The sequence below is a fragment of the Mesoplodon densirostris genome, chromosome 12 (genome assembly GCF_025265405.1).
Source record: "Mesoplodon densirostris isolate mMesDen1 chromosome 12, mMesDen1 primary haplotype, whole genome shotgun sequence".
Lineage (NCBI taxonomy): Eukaryota > Metazoa > Chordata > Mammalia > Artiodactyla > Ziphiidae > Mesoplodon > Mesoplodon densirostris.
Genome location: NC_082672.1, coordinates 57779815 through 57800165, shown reverse-complemented (window position 1 = coordinate 57800165; position 20351 = coordinate 57779815).

The window sequence follows — 20351 nt, the reverse complement described above, 5'->3', positions numbered from 1 at the left end:
ATCTGTTTGTATCATCTTTCATTTCTTTCATCATTGTCTTATAGTTTTCTGCATACAGGTCTTTTGTGTCCTTAGGTATGTTTATTCCTATGTATTTAATTCTTTTTGTTGCAGAGGTAAATGAGAGTGTTTCCTTAATTTCTCTTTCAGATTTTTCATCATTAGTGTATAGGAATGCAAGAGATTTCTGTGCATTAACTTTATATCCTGCTACTTTACCAAATGCATTGATTAGCTCTAGTAGTTTTCTGGTGGCATCTTTAGGATTGTCTATGTATAGTATCATGTCATCGGCAAAGAGTGACAGCTTTACTTCTTCTTTTCCAATTTGGATTCTTTTTATTTCTTTTTCATCTCTGATTGCTGTGGCTAAAACTTCCAAACCTATGTTGAATAATAGTGGTGAGAGTGGGCAACCTTGTCTTGTTCCTGATCTTAGTGGAAATGGTTTCACTTTTACACCATTGAGAACAGTGTTGGCTGTGGGTTTGTCATATATGGCCTTTATTATGTTGAATTAAGTTCCCTCTGTGCCTACTTTCTGGAGAGTTTTTATCATGAATGAGTGTTGGATTTTGTTGAAAGGTTTTTCTGCATCTATTGAGATTATCATATGGTTTTATCCTTCAATTTGTTAATAGGTGAATCACATTGATTGATTTGCATATATTGAAGAATCCTTGCATTCCTGGGATAAACCCCACTTGATCATGGTGTATGATCCTTTTAATGTGCTGCTGGATTCTGTTTGCTAGTATTTTGTTGAGCTTTATTTTTTTTGCAGTACGTGGGCCTCTCACTGTTGTGGCCTCTCCCGTTGCAGAGCACAGGCTCCGGACACACAGCCTCAGCCACCATGGCTCATGGGCCTAGCCACTCCGCGACATGTGGGATCTTCCCCGTCCGGAGCACGAACCCGTGTTCCCTGCATCATCAGGCGGACTCTCAACCACTGCGCCAACAGGGAAGCCCTGTTGAGCATTTTTGAAACTATGTTCATCAGTGACATTGACCTGTAGTTTTCTTTTTTGTGACATCTTTGTTTGGTTTTGGTATCAGGGTGATGGTGGCCTCATAGAATGAGTTTGGGAGGCTTTCTCCCTGTGCTATATTTTGGAAGAGCTTGAGAAGGATAGGTGTTAGCTTTTCTCTAAACATTTGATAGAATTTGCCTGTGAATCCATCTGGTCCTGGGCTTTTGTTTGTTGGAAGATTATTATTATTTTTTTAACATCTTTATTGGAGTATAATTGCTTTACAATGGTGTGTTAATTTCTGCTTTATAACATAGTGAATCAGTTATACATCAACATATGTTCCCATATCTCTTCCCTCTTGCGTCTCCCTTGCTCCCATGGAAGATTATTAATCACAGTTTCAATTTCAGTGCTTTTGCTTGGTCTGTTTACATTTTCTTTTTCTTCCTGGTTCAGTCTCAGAAGGTTGTGCTTTTCTAAGAATTTTTCCATTTCTTCCAGGTTGTCCATTTTATTGGCATAGAGTTGCTTGTAGTAATCTCTCATGATCCTTTGTATTTCTGAAGTGTCAGTTGTGACTTCTTTTTCATTTCTAATTCTGTTGATTTGAATCTTCTCCCTTTTTTTCTTGATGAGTCTGGCTAATAGTTTATCAATTTTGTTTATCTTCTCAAAGAACTAGCTTTTACATTTATTGATCTTTGCTATCATTTCCTTCATTTCTTTTTCATTTATTTCTGATCTGATCTTTATGATTTCTTTCCTTCTGCTAACTGTAGGGGTTTTTTTTTGTTGTTGTTGTTCTTTTTGCTCTAATTGCTTTAGCTGTAAGGTTAGGTTGTTTATTTGAGATTTTTCTTGTTTCTTGAGGTAGGATTGTATTGCTATAAACTTCCCTCTTAGAACTGCTTTTGCTGCATCCCATAGGTTTTGTACCATCATATTTTCATTGTCATTTGTTTCTAGGTATATTTTGATTTCCTCTGATTTCTTCAGTGATTTCTTGGTTATTCAGTAGCATATTGTTTAGCCTCCATGTGTTTGTATTTTTTACAGTTTTTTTCCTGTAATTGAAATCTAGTCTCAAAGTGTTGTGGTTGGAAAAGATACTTGATAAGATTTCAATTTTCTTAAATTTACCTAGGCTAGATTTGTGACCCAGGATATGATCTATTCTGGAGAATATCCCTGAGCACTTGAGAAGAAAGTGTATTCTGTTGTTTTGGGATGGAATATCCTATAAATATCAATTAAGTCCATCTTGTTTAATGTGTCATTTAAAGCTTGTGTTTCCTTATTTATTTTCACTTTGGTTGATCTGTCCATTGGTGAAAGTGGGATGTTAAAGTCCCCCACTATTATTGTGTTACTGTTGATATCCCCTTTTATGGCTCTTAGCATTTTCCTTATATATTGAGGTGCTCCTATGTTGGGTGCATAAATATTTCCAATTGTTATATCTTATTCTTGGATTGATCCCTTGATCATTATGTAGTGTCCTTCTTTGTCTCTCGTAATAGTCTTTTTTTTTTTTTTTCTTTTTGCGGTACACGAGCCTCTCCCTGTTGTGGCCTGTCCCATTGTGGAGCACAGGCTCCAGATGTGCAGGCTTAGCAGCCATGGCTCACGGGCCGAGCCGCTCTGCAGCATGTGGGATCCTCCCGGACCAGGGCACGAACGCATGTCCCCTGCATCGGCAGGTGGATTCGCAACCACTGCGCCACCAGGGAAGCCCTTGTAATAGTCTTTAAAGTCTATTTTGTCTGTTAAGAGAATTGCTACTCCAGCTTTCTTTTGATTTCCATTTGCATGGAATATCTTTCCCCTCCCCTCACTTTCAGTCTGTATGTGTCCCTAGGTCTGGAATGGGTCTGTTGTAGGCAGCATATATACGGGTCTTACTTTTGAATCCATTCAGCCAGTCTGTGTCTTTTGGTTGAAGCATTTAATCCATTTACATTGAAGGTAATTATCGATATGTGTGTTCCCATTACTATTTTCTTAATTGTTTTGGGTTTGTTATTGTAGGTCTTTTCCTTCTCTTGTGTTTCCTGCCTAGAGAAGTTCCTTTAGCCTTTGTTGTAAAACTGGTTTGGTGGTGCTGAATTCTGTTAGCTTTTGCTTGTCTGTAAAGGTTTTAATTTCTCTGTCAAATCTGAATGAGATCCTTGCTGGGTAGAGTAATATTGGTTGTAGGTTTATCCCTTTCATCACTTTAAATATGTCCTGCCACTCCCTTCTGGCTTGCAGAGTTTCTGCTGAAAGATCAGCTGTTAATCTTATGGGGATTGCCTTGTATGTTCTTCGTTGCTTTTCCCTTGCTGCTTTTAATATTTTTTCTTTGTATTTAATTTTTGAGAGTTTGATTAATATGTGTTTTGTCATGTTTCTCCTTGGATTTATCCTCTATGGGACTCTCTGTGCTTCCTGGACTTGATTGACTATTTCCTTACCCCTATTAGGGAAGTTTTCAACTATAATCTCTTCAAATATTTTCTCATTCCCTTTCTTTTTCTCTTCTTCTTCTGGAACCCCTATAATTCGAATATTGGTGCATTTAATGTTCTCCCAGTCATCTCTGAGACTGTCCTTAATTCTTTCCATTCTTTTCTCTTTGTTCTGCTCAGTGGTAGTTATTTCCACTATTTTATCTTCCAGGTCACTTATCCATTCTTCTACCTCAGTTATTCTCCTATTGATTCCTCGTAGAGAATTTTTAATTTCATTTATTGTGGTGTTCATCGTTGTTTGTTTGCTCTTTAGTTCTTCTAGGTCCTTGTTAAACGTTTCTTATATTTTCTCCATTCTATTTTCATGAGGTTTGGATCATCTTTACTATTATTACTCTGAATTCTTTTTCAGGTAGACTGCCTTTTTCCTCTTCATTTGTTTAGTCTGATGGGTTCTTACGTTGCTCCTTTGTCTGCTGTGTATTTCTATGTCTTCTCATTTTGCTTAACTTACTGTGTTTGGGGTCTCCATTTTGCAGGCTGCAGGTTCATAGTTCCTGTTGATTTTTGTGTCTGCCTCCAGTGGGTAAGGTTGGTTCAGTGGGTTGTGTAAGCTTACTGGTGGAAGGGACTGGTGCTTGTGTTCTGGTGGATGAGGCTGTATCTTATCTTTCTGGTGGGCAGGACTGCGTTAGGTGGTGTGTTTTGGAGTGTCTGTAAACTGAGTATGATTTTGGGCAGCTTCTGTGCTAATGGGTGGGGTTGTGTTCCTGTCTTGCTAGTCATTTGGCATGTGATGTCCAGCACTGTAGCTTGCTGGCTGTTGGGTGGAGCTGGGTCTTAACGTTGAGACGGGATCTCTGGAAGAGCTCTTGCTGATTGATATTACCTGGGGCCAGGAGGTCTCTGGTGGTCCAATGTCCTGAACTCAGCTCTCCCACCTCAGAGGCTCAGGCCTGACATCCGGCTGGAGTACCACCACTCTGTCAGCCACACAGCTCAGAAGAAAAGGGAGAAAAAAGAGAAAGAAAGAAAAATAAAATAAAATAAAATAGAATAAAATAAAATAAAATAAATTAATAATGTTAAAATAAAAAAATTTAATGTTATTAAAATAAAAAAATTAGAAAGTATAAAAAAAAAGAAGAGACAATCAAACCAATACATATCCACCAGTGAGAACAAGCGCTAAAAAGTAAACCTAGATAACCATGTAAATCAGAAACTAGTCAGTCTCATACAGCTAACCCCAAGGCTACAGTTGCTCCCAAAGTCCACCTCCTCAATTTGGCATGATTCATTGTCTATTCAGGTATTCCTCAGATGCAGGGTACATCAAGTTGATTGTGGAGATTTAATCCGCTGCTCCTGAGGCTGCTGGGAGAGATTTCCCTTTCTCTTCTTTGTTCACACAGCTCCTCGGGTTCAGCTTTGGATTTGGCCCACCTCTGCGTGTAGTTCGCCTGACGGCGTCTGTTCCTCACCCAGACAGGACAGGGTTAAAGGAGCAGCTGATTCGGGGTCTCTGGCTCATTCAGGCTGGGGGGAAGGAGGGGTATGGAGTGTGGGGCGAGCCTGCAGCAGCAGAGGCCAGCGTGATGTTGCAACAGACTGAGGCGCACTTTGTTTTCTCCTGGGAAAGCTGTCCTTGGATCACGGGACCCTGGCAATGGTGGGCTGTTCAGGTTCCTGGAAGGGGAGGTGTGGATAGTGACCTGTGCTTGCACACAGGATTCTTGGTGGCTGCAGCAGCAGCAGCATTAGCATTTCATGCCCGTCTGTGGTGTTCGTGCTGATAGCCACGGCTCGGGGTGGAGATCTTAGCATGGTAATGAAGCAAAGGTAGCTCTCAGATACATCCAGGTTTCACCTGTGCAGGCTCTTTCCTGTGGTCAAGTTGGAGCTGGTTCCAGGGAAGTTGACCACTGTATATCTCTCAAAGTACAGTCGCAAAGCATCTCTGCCAAACACCAGCTACTTTTGAAACAAAAACAGAAAAATCAGGACAGGTGTCCTTTAGTTCTCAGGGTTTGGGGTGGAAACAGAGCTAAATCAAGGCAAGGAAAAGGGAGACTTTTAGCCTACTTCCCCTACTATTGTGGATCTACTCAGTTCAGTCTGGTTTTGCTGAGGGCCTTTGTGGTGTCCTGTTGATAAAACACAAGTACTGTAGCCTGTTATGGTTAAAAATCATTTCTGTGCTGGGAAAATCATTATATCTGGGGACCTGGGACCTGGGCTGCAAAGCATGGGTGACAGGTCATTTTAGAATAGTTGTGTATGTGTTCCAAACTCAGGAGAGAGGTCTGGGGTAGGGATAGAGATTTGGGAATTATCAGCAACAAGTTTGAGATTAAATCATCCAAGGAGAATATGTATAATAAAAAAAAGAAAACAGAGAAAAGAACCTTAGGAATGCCAGTATTTGGGGAATGAGTAAAGGAAAAGGAGCCTATAAAAGTAGAAAGAAAGGTCATAAAGTTAGGAGGAAGATTAGGCCAATGTGATACATGGAGATCAAGGACTAAGAGTGTTTCAAGGCAGAGCGTGCTTAGGGGAATGGAATTCTTGAGAGGACTAAGTAAGATATGACCTGAAAGTTGTCAATTGTATTTAAGAAAGTTCCCTTTTATTCTCACTTTGTAAGTAGGCTTTAAAAAAGCCATTAATGGGTATTAAATTATCTAATGCTTTTTTCTGCCTGTATTGACCCAACAACAAAAACAATAATATTAGTAATAACTAATGCTTATGTAAAGCTTGCTATGTGCCAGGCATTGTATATTAATGCTCTGTATATTAACACATTGTATCAGAGTCCTAGTGGGAAACACATTGTGGGTAGTTGAAAACACTTTAATGAAGGGACTGTTTTTGATGGTCTTGTTAAGATGAAAGGAAACAAACAGATGGTGAAACACTCTGGGGCTAACAAAGTGGGAAGCTGTTACCACCTCTAAGCCTTAAAGTGCAGGAAAAACAGTGGTTACTGGAACCTAGTGAGGAAAACCACTAAACAGGACTGATGTCCTTAGGTTTAGGGATGCAGCTATTATGAAATTGTGGCCTGGAGTGGAGTAGGCACATGATTACTACCTTTTTCTTTTCCTCTGAGCAACCATTCTCCTGCTGGTGCTTGATACCCACAGAGGGCAAGAATGCCTGGTAGTTGTAGTCCATACAGGTCAGCCTGTTGAGACACAGATCAGGGTGAGGAAGACAGGAGGGTGGATCTGAAGGAGCAAATGTAAAATATCTAGCATACCCATTTGATCTTCACAGCAATCCTGACTAAGTGCTATTGTTTTTACTAGTCTGTAGATGAGGAAACAGACACTGAGGCACAGAGAGGTTAAGTCACTTGCTCAAAGTCACATAGACTGTAAGTACTGAAGCCAGTTGCATGCTTACCTCATTAATTATTATACTTTCTTCTTTACTAATATGTATTTAAGGTTGCAAATACTATTTCAGATGCATTCTACCCAATTTAATATACAGTATTTCCACTATTTTCAGCTGAAAATATTTATTTTTCTTATGACTTCTTTTTTGTCCCCTTGATTATTTAGAAGGACATGTCAATTTTCAAATGCAAATATTTATTTTTTGTTACTGATTTCTTTTAAATTTATTTGGAATGGAAAATGTAATGGTTATAATCCCAGCCCTTTGAAATTTATTGAGACTAGCACTATAAACACTTTTTTGGTGAATTTTTTAATTGTTCTCTGTGAGCTTGAAAGTAATATGTATTCTGCAATTGCTGAATCTAGTTATTTATATATGTTTATGTATATAAAGCTTGTCAATTACATCAATTGAAATTTTCCGTATCCTTACTAGATTTACTTAGACTTACTTGTCTGCTTAGGTTAATTTTTTCTGTAATTCTCTAGATTTTTGCTATTTATATTTAAAGACAATGCCACTATTTTATCAGGATTTTTATATATTTTAAATATATAAAATTTTATAATTATATATCTTAATATATTTAATGTATTTTCTGGATTTTTATATATTTCTGAATCTTTTACTGTTAAGTAGTGACTTTTTTATCTTTAATAACTATTTTTTGCCTTAAAATCTATTTTGTCTCATACTGAGAGTGACACCACTTTCTTTTGGTTAGTGTTTGATTTGTATATCTTTTTCCATCATTTTTCTTTCAGTATGTCTGAATTCTGTAAGTTTTTTTTGTACCTTAGATGTGTCTTTTGTAAAGAGAGTTTAAAAAGAAATCCATGATAGAAATCCAAGGAATTAGTCATAGTATTTGTCTTAAGTGGAACATTTTTTTATTTATATTTATTGTAATTATTAAAGTATTTGAATTTATTTCTACAACCATATTTTGTGCTTTTTGATTACCATGCTTCTTCTATACTTCTTTTTTCTGTTCTTGCCTTCTCTTGCATTAGTTGATTATTTTTAATTGATAGCCACAGTATCTAGTCAATACAATATTAATCTTTATTCATTACAGATTCAAATACATTAAATTAATTAAAGATTCAAACACTAAAGACCATTTAGAGCCCATTGAAACCAAGTTTTATTCTGTTCAAGATTCAGAGCCAGGTAATAAATCTTTGTATGAGTTATCAATTTCACTGATTACCGGAATGCTGCAGTATTTTCCCCAATATTCTATTCATTATTACATTCTAAGCCTTATAATACCTTGTGCACTTACTGCCAATCTTGGGTCTCTTTGGGCTAAACTGGCCTTTTTAGAAGGAGTCTTCACTCTGACAAGAGGTGCCATTTCCAGATATGTGGATTCAGCATAGCTGAATGGAACAGGCAGCCCAGCAGGAGCAGCAGCAAACCGTAAAATCCACAATTTTAAAGTGTCAGGATAAGTATTTCATGGGCTCATCCTGTTACTCTAAAATCAGATCAACTGGGAAGATACTCGCCAGCCAAATTTTGACAGGTGCAGCTACTGCCACGGCTCTGCTGTTCTTTCTCTAATCTGCCCATCTGCTCCCAGGATTCCTCTGTTTCTCTTAGAAATATTCCCTCTTCTGCTTTCTTTAGCCTCAAATACTGCACTTTGTTGTTTAAGACAAGGGCCACACAAACAAGTCAAAACAGACAGGAACAGAGCTATTATTATGTAATTAGAGCAGTAAAGGCAGCCAGTCTGAATAACTCCATCTTGCAAATTGGTTTTCTTGTCTGTATTAGTCTAATTTACCCAGTATTCTCTGAATTTGGGGGGATTTTGCTGCCTGTACATAAGCAAATAAGAATAACTAATTAAGCTGTTAGTAATGGATAAAAATGTTTAAATGAATTCATTCATCTAAAAGTTTTCCATGAGCATCATCTAGGTACTAAACACTATTTTTCCTTCATAGTAGTTAACAAAAACACATATTTTGTGCTCTCCAGAGTTTATTAAAAGCAGTATTTATTAGAGACATCTTTATAATTATTAAACTTCGGCATGAATTATTGGGTTAAATATTTAGTAAGAATCAGAAGAAAAAATTGTCATATTGCTGGTTATGATGTGTCCCTTGTAGGTTGTAATAGAGATAGCTTATAGGCTGCACAAAAACAGGGGATGGGCTAAATTTGGCCCATAGGCCAGAATTTGCTAACCCTTGCCTTAGAACAATCATAGAAAAGATTTATTATCCTCATTTTTCAGAAGGAATGGACCAAGAGAACTTAAGTCAAAGTAGCAGAGCTTTAAATATATTTCTAGAATTTTTTCTCTTATTTCACAAAAGCCTATGTGACTCTCCCTTTCTCAGTTGTACAGGTTTCTAGGAGGGATGGGGACAAAAACAACAATGTTGTGTGGAAAATTGGGGGAGCTGGGGACTCCTAAGATAAATGACATCTATATATCATTAAAATCCTGTGTCTGTAAAAGCCTATCTTCTGTGGAGTTGGGGACTCATGTGGCTAGTACCTCCCTACCTTCCTGAAAGCAGATCTAGCCAGGCTGATTCCATCCTAGTCTCAAGAGTAACAACGAAATGGATTGGGTGTCTCCCACACCCTTTTCTCTTGTTAGTCAAACACCTTTGGGTTCTTAGATTCTTCACATTCTTCCTAATATCCTGGGAAACCCCTACTCAAGGAGAAATATCATTATACTAAATTGTTAATGAGTGAGGAGTCTAGAGATGTTCCCATTCCCAAGGATTTGCATTTTTTTCTTTTTTAAAAAAATTTATTTATTTATTTGGCTGCGTTGGGTCTTCATTGCAGCGAGCGGGGGCTACTCTACGTTGCAGAGTGCGAGCTTCTTATTGAGGTGGCTTCTTTTGTTACAGAGCACGGGCTCTAGGTGCGTGGGCTTCAGTAGTTGTGGTGTGTGGGCTCAGTAGTTGTGGCGCACGGGCTTAGTTGCTCCGTGGCATATGGGATCTTCCCAGACCAGGGTTCAAACCTGTGTCCCCTGCATTGGCAGTTGGATTCTTAACCACTGCACCACCAGGGAAGTCCAGGATTCACATTTTGACTTGGAACAGAGCCCTGTGCCACAATATTTAATATCGTATTACTATTTCTATCATCCATGGGTAATGTAGGTGAGGAGAATATTTTTGAGGGTCCCATAAACAGATATCAATACTTTATATCTTATTAAGAAATTGACTTTAAGCCAATGTTCCTTAACTTAAAAATATTCCTCAATTTACTGTTAAACTCTTTCCCACCTTGCTGGAAACTTTTTTTTTTTTTTTTAACGTCTTTACTAGAGTATAATTGCTTTACACTGCTGTGTTAGTTTCTGCTTTATAACAAAGTGAATCAGCTATACATCTATATATATATATATCCCCATATCTCCTCCCTCTTGCGTCTCCCTCCCACCCTCCCTATCCCACCCCTCTAGGTGGTCACAAAGCACCCAGCTGATCTCCCTGTGCTATGCAGCTTCTTTCCACTAACTATCTATTTTATATTCGGTACTACATATAAGTCTATGCCACTCTCGCACTTCATCCCAGTTTACCCTTCCCCCTCCCCGAGTCCTCAAGTCCATTCTCTACATCTGCGTCTTTATTCCTGTCCTGCCCCTAGGTTCTTCTAACCATTTTTTTTCATTTAATATTCCATATATATGTGTTAGCATACAGTATTTGTTTTTCTCTTTCTGACTTACTTCACTCTGTATGACAGTCTCTACGTCCATCCACCTCACTATAGATAACTCAATTTCGTTTCTTTTTATGGCTGAGTAATATTCCATTGTATATATATGCCACATCTTCTTTATCCATTCATCTGTCAGTGGAGACTTAGGTTGCTTCCATGTCCTGGCTATTGTAAATAGAGCTACAGTGAACATTGTGGTACATGACTATTTTTGAATTGTGGTTTTCTCAGGGTATATGCCCTGTAGTGAGATTGCTGGGTTGTATGGTAGTTCTATTTTTAGTTTTTTAAGGGAGATCCATACTGTTCTCCATAGAGTCTGTATCAATTTACATTCCCACCAACAGTGCAAGAGGGTTCCCTTTGCTCCAAACTCTCTCCAGGATTTATTGTTTGTAGATTTTTTGATGATGGCCATTCTGACCACTGTGAAGTGATACCACATTATAGTTTTGGCTTGCATTTCTCTAATGATTAGTGATGTTGAGCATCCTTTCATGTGTTTGTTGGCAATCTGTATATCTTCTTTGGAGAAATTTCTATTTAGGTCTTCTGCCCAGTTTTGTATTGTGTTGTTTGTTTTTCTGATATTGAGCTGCATGAGCCACTTGTAAATTTTGGAGATTAATCTTTTGTCAGTTGCTTCATTTGAAAATATTTTCTCCCATTCTGAGTGTTGTCTTTTCATCTAGTTTATGGTTTCCTTTGCTCTGCAAAAGCTTTTAAGTTTCATTAGTTCCCATTTATTTATTTTTGTTTTTATTTCCGTTTCTCTAGGAGGTGGGTCGGAAAGGATCTTGCTGTGATTTATGTCATAGAGTGTTCTGCCTATGTTTTCCTCTAAGAGTTTTATAGTTTCTGGCCTTACATTTGGGTCTTTAATCCATTTGGAGTTTATTTTTGTATACGGTGTTAGGGAGCATTCTAATTTCATTCTTTCACATGTAGCTGTCCAGTTTTCCCAGCACCACTTATTGAAGAGGCTGTCTTTTCTCCATTGTATATTCATACCTCCTTTATCAAAGATAAGGTGACCATATGTGCATGGGTTTAACTCTGGGCTTTCTATCCTGTTCCATTAATTTATATTTCTGTTTTTGTGCCAGTACCATATTGTCTTGATTACTGTAGCTTTGTAGTATAGTTGGAAGTCAGGGAGCCTGATTCCTCCAGCTCCGTTTTTCTTTCTCAAGATTGCTTTGGCTATTTGGGGTCTTTTGTGTTTCTATACAAATTGTGAAATTTTTTGTTCTACTTCTGTGAAAAATGCCATTTGTATTTTGATCGGGATTGCATTGAATCTGTAGATTGCTTTAGGTAGTATAGTCATTTTCACAATGTTCATTCTTCCAATCTAAGAACATGGTATATTTCTCCATATGTTTGTATCATCTTCAGTATCTTTCATCATTGTCTTATAGTTTTCTGCATACAGGTCTTTTGTCTCCTTAGGTAAGTTTATTCCTAGGTATTTTATTCTTTTTGTTGCAATGGTAAATGGGAGTGTTTCCTTAACTTCTTCAGATTTTTCATTGTTATTGTATAGGGATACAAGTGATTTCTGTGCATTAATTTTATATCCTGCTACTTTACCAAATGCATTGATTAGCTCGAGTAGTTTTCTGGTAGCATCTTTAGGATTCTCTATGTATAGTATCATGTCATCTGCAAACAGTGACAGCTTTACTTCTTCTTTTCTGATTTGGATTCCCTTTATCTCCTTTTCTTCTCTGATTGCTGTGGCTAAAACTTCCAAAATTATGTTGAATAATAGTGGTGAGAGTGGGCAACCTTGTCTTGTTCCTGATCTTAGAGGAAATGGTTTCGGTTTTTCACCATTGAGAACAATGTTGGCTGTGAGTTTGTCATATATGGCCTTTATTATGTTGAGGTAAGTTCCCTGTGTGCCTACTTTGTAGAGGGTTTTTATCATAAATGGATGTTGAATTTTGTTGAAAGCTTTTTCTGTATCTATTGAGATTATCATATGGTTTTTCTCCTTCAATCTGTTAATATGATTTATCATATTGAATGATTTGCATATACTGAAGAATCTTTGCGTTCCTAAATGCCAGTTGATCATGGTGTATGATCCTTTTAATGTGTTGTTGGATTCTGTTTGCTAGTATTTTGTTGAGGATTTTTGCATCTATGTTCATCAGTGACATTGGCCTGTAGTTTTCTTTTTTTGTGACATCTTTGTCTGGTTTTGGTGTCAGGGTGACGGTGGCCTCGTAGAATGTGCTGGGGAGTGTTCCTCCTTCTGGTATATTATGGAAGAGTTTGAGAAAGGTAGGGGTTAGGTGTTCTCTAAATGTTTGATAAAAGTCGCCTGTGAATGCATCTGGTCCTAGGCTTTTGTTTGTTGGAAGATTTTTAATCAGAGTCTCAATTTTAGTGCTTGTGATTGGTCTCTTTACATTTTCTATTTCTTCCTGGTTCAGTCTCGGAAGGTTGTGCTTTTCTAAGAATTTGTCCATTTCTTCCAGGTTATCCATTTTATTGGCATAGAATTGCTTGTAGTAGTCTCTCATGATCCTTTGTACTTCTGCAGTGTCAGTTGTTACTTCTTTATCATTTCTAATTCTATTGGTTTGAATCTTCTCCTTTTTTTCTTGATGAGTCTGACTGATGGGTTATCAATTTTGTTTATCTTCTCAAAGAAGCAGCTTTTAGTTTTACTGATCTTTGCTATTGTTTCCTTCATTTCTTTTTCATTTATTTCCAATCTGATCTTCATGATTTCTTTACTCCTGCTAACTTTGGGGGGTTTTGTGCTTCTTTTTGTAATTGCTTTAGGTGTAAGGTTAGGTTGTTTATTTGAGATGTTTCTTGTTTCTTGAGGTGAGATTTTATTGCTCTAAACTTCCCTCTTAGAACTGCTTTTGCTGCGTCCCATAGGTTTTGGTTCATCGTGTTTTCATTGTCATTTGTTTCTCAGTACTTTTTGATTTCCTCTTTGATTTCTTCAGTGACCTCTTGGTTATTTAGCAGTGTATTGTTTAACCTCCATGTGTTTGTATTTTTTACAGATTTTTTCCTATGATTGATATCTAATCTCATAGTGTTGTGGTCAGAAAAGATACTTGATACTATTTCAGTTTTCTTAAATTTACCAAGGCTTAATTTGTGACCTGAGATATTATCTATCCTGGAGAATGTTCCATGAGCACTTGAGAAGAAAGTGTATTCTGCCTTTTTTGGATGGAATGTCCTATAAATAGCAATTAAGTCCATCTTGTTTAATGTCTTTTAAAGCTTGTGTTTCCTTATTTTCATTTTGGATGATCTGTCCTTTGGTGACAGTGGGGTGTTAAAGTCCCCTACTATGATTGTGTTTCTGTCGATTTCCCCTTTTATGGCTGTTAGCTTTTGCCTTATGTATTGAGGTGCTCTATGTTGGGTGCATAAATATTTCCAATTGTTATATCTTCTTCTTGGATTGATCCCTTGATCATTATGTAGTGTCCTTCTCTGTATCTTGTAATAGTCTTTATTTTAAAGTCTATTTTTTCTGTTATGAGAATTGCTACTCCAGCTTTCTTTTGATTTGCATTTGCATGGAATATCTATTGCCATCCCCTCACTTTCAGTCTGTATGTGTCCCTAGGTCTGAAGTGGGTCTCTTGTAGAGAGCATATATACAGGTCTTGTTTTTGTATCCATTCAGCCAGTCTGTGTCTTTTGGTTGAAGCATTTAATCCATTTACATTGAAGGTAATTATCGATATGTATGTTCCTATTACCATTTTCTTAATTGTTTTGTGTTTGTCATTGTAGGTCTTTTCCTTCTCTTGTGTTTTCTGCCTAGAGAAGTTCCTTTAGCATTTATTGTAGAGCTTGTTTGGTGGTGCTGAATTCTCTTAGCTTTTGCTCATATGTAAAGGTTTTAGTATCCAGGTGGAATTTGAGTGAGATCCTTGCTTGTTAGAGTAATCTTGGTTGTAGGTTTTTCCCTTTTATCCCTTTAAATATGTCCTGCCACTCCCTTCTGGCTTGCAGAGTTTCTGCTGAAAGGTCAGCTGTTAACCTTATGGGGATTCCCTTGTATGTTATTTGTTGTTTTTCCCTTGCTGCTTTTAATATATGTTCTTTGTATTTAATTTTTGATAGTTTGATTAATATGTGTCTTGGCGTGTTTCTCCTTGGATTTATCCTGTATGGGACTCTCTGCACTTCCTGGACTCGATTAACTATTTCCTTTCCCATATTAGGAAAGTTTTCAACTATTATCTCTTTAAATAATTTCTCAGTCCCTTTCTTTTTCTCTTCTTCTTCTGGGATCCCTATAATTCAAATGTTGCTTTGATTAATATTTTCCCAGAGGTCTCTGAGACTGTCCTCAGTTCTTTTCATTCTTGTTTCTTTATTCTGCTCTGCAATAGTTATTTCCACTATTTTATCTTCCAGGTCACTTATCCATTCTTCTGCCTCAGTTATTCTGCTATTGTTTCCTTCTAGAGAATTTTTTTTTTTTTTCTTTTTGCGGTATGCAGGCCTCTCACTGTCGTGGCCTCTCCCGTTGCGGAGCACAGGCTCCGGATGCGCAGGCCCAGCGGCCATGGCTCACGGGCCCAGCCACTCCGCGGCACATGGGATCCTCCCAGATCGGGGCACGAACCCGTATCCCCTGCATCGGCAGGCGGACTCTCAACCACTGCGCCACCAGGGAGGCCCCGAGAGAATTTTTAATTTCATTTATTGTGTTGTTCATCACTGTTTGTTTGCTCTTTAGTTCTTCTCGGTCCTTGTTAAACGTTTCTGGTATTTTCTCCATTCTCTTTCCAAGATTTTGGATCATCTTTACTGTCATTACTCTGAATTCTTTTTCGGGTAGACTGCCTATATCGTCTTCATTGTTTGGTCTTGTTGGTTTTTACCTTGTTCCTCCATCTGCTGTGTTTCTTTGTCTTCTCATTTTGTTTAACTTACTGTGTTTGGGGTCTCCTTTTTGCAGATTGCAGGTTTGTAGTTCCCAATGTTTTTGGTGTTTGCCTCCAGTGGGTAAGGTTTTTTCAGTGAGTTGTGTAGGCTTCCTGATTGAGGGGACTAGTGCCTGTGTTCTGGTGGATGAGACTGTATCTTGTCTTTCTGGTGGGCAAGACTACAGCCGATGGTGTGTTGTGGGCTGTCTGTGACCTAATTATGATTTTAGGCAGCCTCTCTGCTAATGTGTGGGGTTGTATTCCTGTCTTGCTAATTGTTTGGCATAGGTTGTCCAGCACTGTAGCTTGCTGGTCATTGAGTGGAGCTGGGACTTAGCATTGAGATGGAGATCTCTGGGAGAGCTTCACTGTTTGATATTACATGGAGCTGGGAGGTCTCTGTTGGACCAATGTCCTGAACTCAGCTCTCCCCACTCAGAGGCACAGGGCTGACTCCTGGCTGGAGCACAAAGAACATGTCAGCCTCACAGCTGAGAAGAAAAAGGAGAAAAAAAGAAAGAACGAAAAATAAAATAAAGTTATTAAAATAAAAAATTATTAAGATAAAATTATAAAGTAATAACAAAAAAGAAAAAAAATGGACAGACAGAAACCTAGGACAAATGGTAAAAGCAAAGCTATATAGACAAAATCACATGAAGAAGCGTACACATACACACTCACAAAAAGAGAAAAAGGAAAACAATTATATATCTCTATATATATAAAAGAAAGGAAGAGAGCAACCAAATCAATAAACAAATCTACCAATGATGATAAATTCTAGATACTAAACTAAGATACACATAAGATCAGAAACAAATTAGATGGGGAAAGCAAACCCCATGTCTACAGCTGCTCCCAAAGTCCACCCCCTCAATTTTGGGATTATTTGTTGTCTATTCAGATGTTCCAGAGGTGCTGGGTATATCACATTGATTGTGGAGATTTAATCCACTGCTCCTGCAGCTGCTGGAAAAGATTTCCCTTTCTCTTTGTTCGCACAGCTCCTGGGATTCACCTTTGGATTTGGCCCTGCCTCTGCATGTAGGTCGCCTGAGGGCATCTGTTCCCCACCCAGACAGGACGGGGTTAAAGGAGCAGCTGATTCGGCGGCTCTGGCTCTCTCAGTCTCGAAGGAGGGAGTGGTACGGAATGTGGGGTGAACCTGTGGCGGCAGAGGGCAGCACAATGTTGCAGCAGCCTGAGGCGTGCCATGTGTTCTCCCTGGGAGGTTGTCCCTGGATCACGGGACCCTGGCAGTGGCGGGCTGCACAGGCTCCCAGGAGGGGAGGTGTGGATAGTGACCTGTGCTTACACACAGGCTTCTTGTTGTCTGCGGTAGCAGCCTTAACGTTTCATGCCCGTCTCTGGTGTCCGTGCTGATAGCTGCGGCTTGTGCCCATCTCTGGAGCTCGTTTACGTGGTGTTCTAAATACCCTCTCCTTGCACACCCTGAAACAGTGGTCTCTTGCCTCTTAGGCAATTCCAGACTTTTCCCCAGATTCTCTCCCGGATAGCTATGGCGCACTAGCCCCCTTCAGGCTGTGTTCACGCAGCCAACCCCAGTCCTCTCCCTGGGATCTGACCTCTGAAGCCTGAGCCTCAGCTTCCAGCCCCCACCCGCCCCGGCCTGTGAACAGACAAGCCTCTCGGGCTGGTGAGTGCTGGTCATCACCGATCCTCTGTGCGGAAATCTCTCTGCTTTGCCCTCTGCACCCCTGTTGCTGTGCTCTTCTCCGTGGCTCCGAAGCTTCCCCCTGCCAGCCCCCATCTCCGCCAGTGAAGGGTCTTCCTAGTGTGTGGAAACTTTTCCTCCTTCACAGCTCCCTCCCAGAGGTGCAGGTCCCTATCCTTTTGTGTCTGTTTATTCTTTTTTCTTTTCCCCTACCCAGGTACGTGGGGAGTTTCTTGCCTTTTGGGAGGTCTGAGGTCTTCTGCCAGCATTCAGTAGGTGTTCTGTAGGAGTTGTTCCACATGTACATGTATTTCTGATGCATTTGTGGGGAGGAAGGTGATCTCCACGTCTTACTCCTCTGCCATCTTGAAGGTCTCCCTTGGAATCCCTTATCATTTATCACTAGAAGAAGGAGGTAGGGCCTAAATACTTGTATATGTAAATGTTTCAATGAAATAATAGTTTGTATTTTAGTATGCATCATATTTGCTAGGTAGTATCATACCACAGTGCAATAAACTTGTATTTGTGAAGTATTCATAAACTCAATAAAAATACAGCCAAAAGACAGCAGTATCAATGATTCCCACATTGTAGAGAAATATGACCCAGACATTTTATAAGATTTTATTTTCCAGTGTCAAGAACAGAGGTCATGTATGAAAGTATGTTGACAGGAGACAGTGTGTATGTGTGTTTGTGTGTGCTTACACATGTAGAAAAATGGCAGTGTATCAGTTGTCTACTGGTCGTAACAGACTACGCCCCAAATCTAGTGGATTAAAGTAACAGTCACTTATACACTGATTCTTTAATTTTAGCTAGGTTCAGCTAGCGATTCTTCTACTGATATTGCTTTGAGTCACTCCTGTATCTGTGGTCATCGGGGGGTTCAGTTGTGGCTGGAGGGTCCATAGTACATCACTTGCATGTCTGGGGCTCTTGCCTCAGGTTGCTTCGTTCTCTTCCATGTAGTTTCTCAAGCAGGATAGTTTGGTGGGAGTATTCCAAAAGAACATGTGCCAGTGTTCTAGTACTTATTAAGTCTCTGCCTCTGTTGTGTTTGCTGTTTTACTGGCCAAAGCAAGGCATATGGCCATACTGAGAGTCACTGTGGGAGCAGACTACACAAAGATGTGGCCACCAGAGGGGTGATTCATTGGGGGTTTTATTGTGGCAATAAGATCTCCCTCCAAAATGTTATGTTGAAAAGTTGATGATTCTTACTATTGCAGAACAAATGATCCATAATATGTTTCCCAACTTTATAAAATATATACATGATATATATAGATGATTTCAAGTATTACTCTGTTTAATGTTCTGTGCTATGGCATTCTAAACAATTAAAATTGTTTTTCTAAGATGTCATGACCCTGCAAGAGGGTAGAGGACATGTAGTGGAGCTGCATTACAGTTTAATAGTGTACTCTGAATGCTCTGCAGTGCTTGGGAGAATTTTGGTTAAAAACATGAGCCTTAATTGCCAACTCTGCTATTTGCTAAATATCAGACAAACTCTAAACCTCTCTGTCTGAATTTCGTTAGCTATAATAGTTGATAATAAGCGTTTGAAGGACATTTACATACTTCTCCTGGTGACTGGCACATATTAAACCATGAAAAATATATCCATTATTATTATTTAATAGTAGTAGAGAAAATTTTCACTGTGTATTCCTCCTAGATTCTTCAATGACTCATCATCCAACATCTTTACTAATTTAGAAATAATGAAATTATTGTTATATATGTTACATGTTGGTGCCACCACCAGAAAAGATAATAAGCAGTTTATTTCCAGTTGGCTTCCTTTCCAACTGGATCTGCTGGCTTGCACATACCTCATTCTCCTAAGATTTCTCTCCTGAAATGAACTTGGGGATCATAAAAATTTTGTAGATATTTGTGTATCCCTATCTCTTACCATCCTGCCTTTTATAAAGCCCAAGGTGATATTCCTCTGTGGTCATCAGGGGGGTTCAGTTGTGGTTGGAGGGTCCATAGTACATCACTTGCATGTCTGGGGCTCTTGCCTCAGTCTGCTGTCACTTATAGCTATATGACTCAAGTTTCAATTTTTCATCTGTAAAATGGGAATAATAATATAGCATTAGCAGGGTTGTAAGAATTCGAAAAGATAATATTTTAAAATGGCCAGTACAGAACTGGGCTAAATAAATGGTTTCCTTTGCAATTAATTTAAATGTGCTTTTGCAGGATTATGTGGATTCATTATCTAATCACAGTCTAAAAAATGAGCGTTATGACACCTTGGTGTATAAGAATATTTCGGCTGCCAAAGCTATCACTGTAAGTTTTAATCAAAGATTCCAGATAACTGTGATTACTTTGCATTTCTGTGTCAGGATTGCCTCAAGACATGTCCAAGAACAAATAGCCTACTGTCGGGTGGAAATATGGAAACAGACTTCGGAACACTCACATGCAGCTAGCTCACCATGACTGTTTCTCAGACACTTCAAAACTACTCCAAAAAACATAAAAGACAGAAGGAGATACCAGGGAATATTTATGGAATATAATCAAGAGAAGATAAATTAGCTTTAGAAGTGTTCTATAATAATTTTCAACTGATATGCCTTTTCAAATGAATGTAATAGTTTTAGAATTTTGAGGAAAACTGTACAAAGCAAAACAAATATCTCAGCAAATTAAACAAAACCCCATTTCTTCCTCAGTCCTAAAGACTTGACCTGATTATGTTCAGCCTATTTTAAAGTGACATTAACTCTTTAAAGCCTTCAGGTTACTATTTAATAAACTGCACATCTTCACTGCAATTAATAGAATCCTAGAAGACTGACAACATTAAAGATTTTTCTAAAAGCATCAGGATTCTGGAGGGCCATGGTATAGTGGGTGTGAAAGATAATATCTACCTTACCAGCCAACTTCAGTTTTCCTGTTTCCCTTTGGTCCAAAGTGACTGATCTGGGAGCTGGAGAATGCAGCCTGTGGAGGTCAGCACCTCTTAGGTACAGAGCTAAGCAAAGGAGGGGCTCAGAAGGAATCTGAGGGCAAATAGGTGAGACAAAAACTGGCACAGGAAGCCCAGTCTAGAGGGGTTTATATTCTACCACAAGAAGAAAGATGATCAACAGTAAACATATTAAGTAAATTATTACATATCATGTTAGAAGATGATGAGTGCCAATAGGGGAAAAAAAAG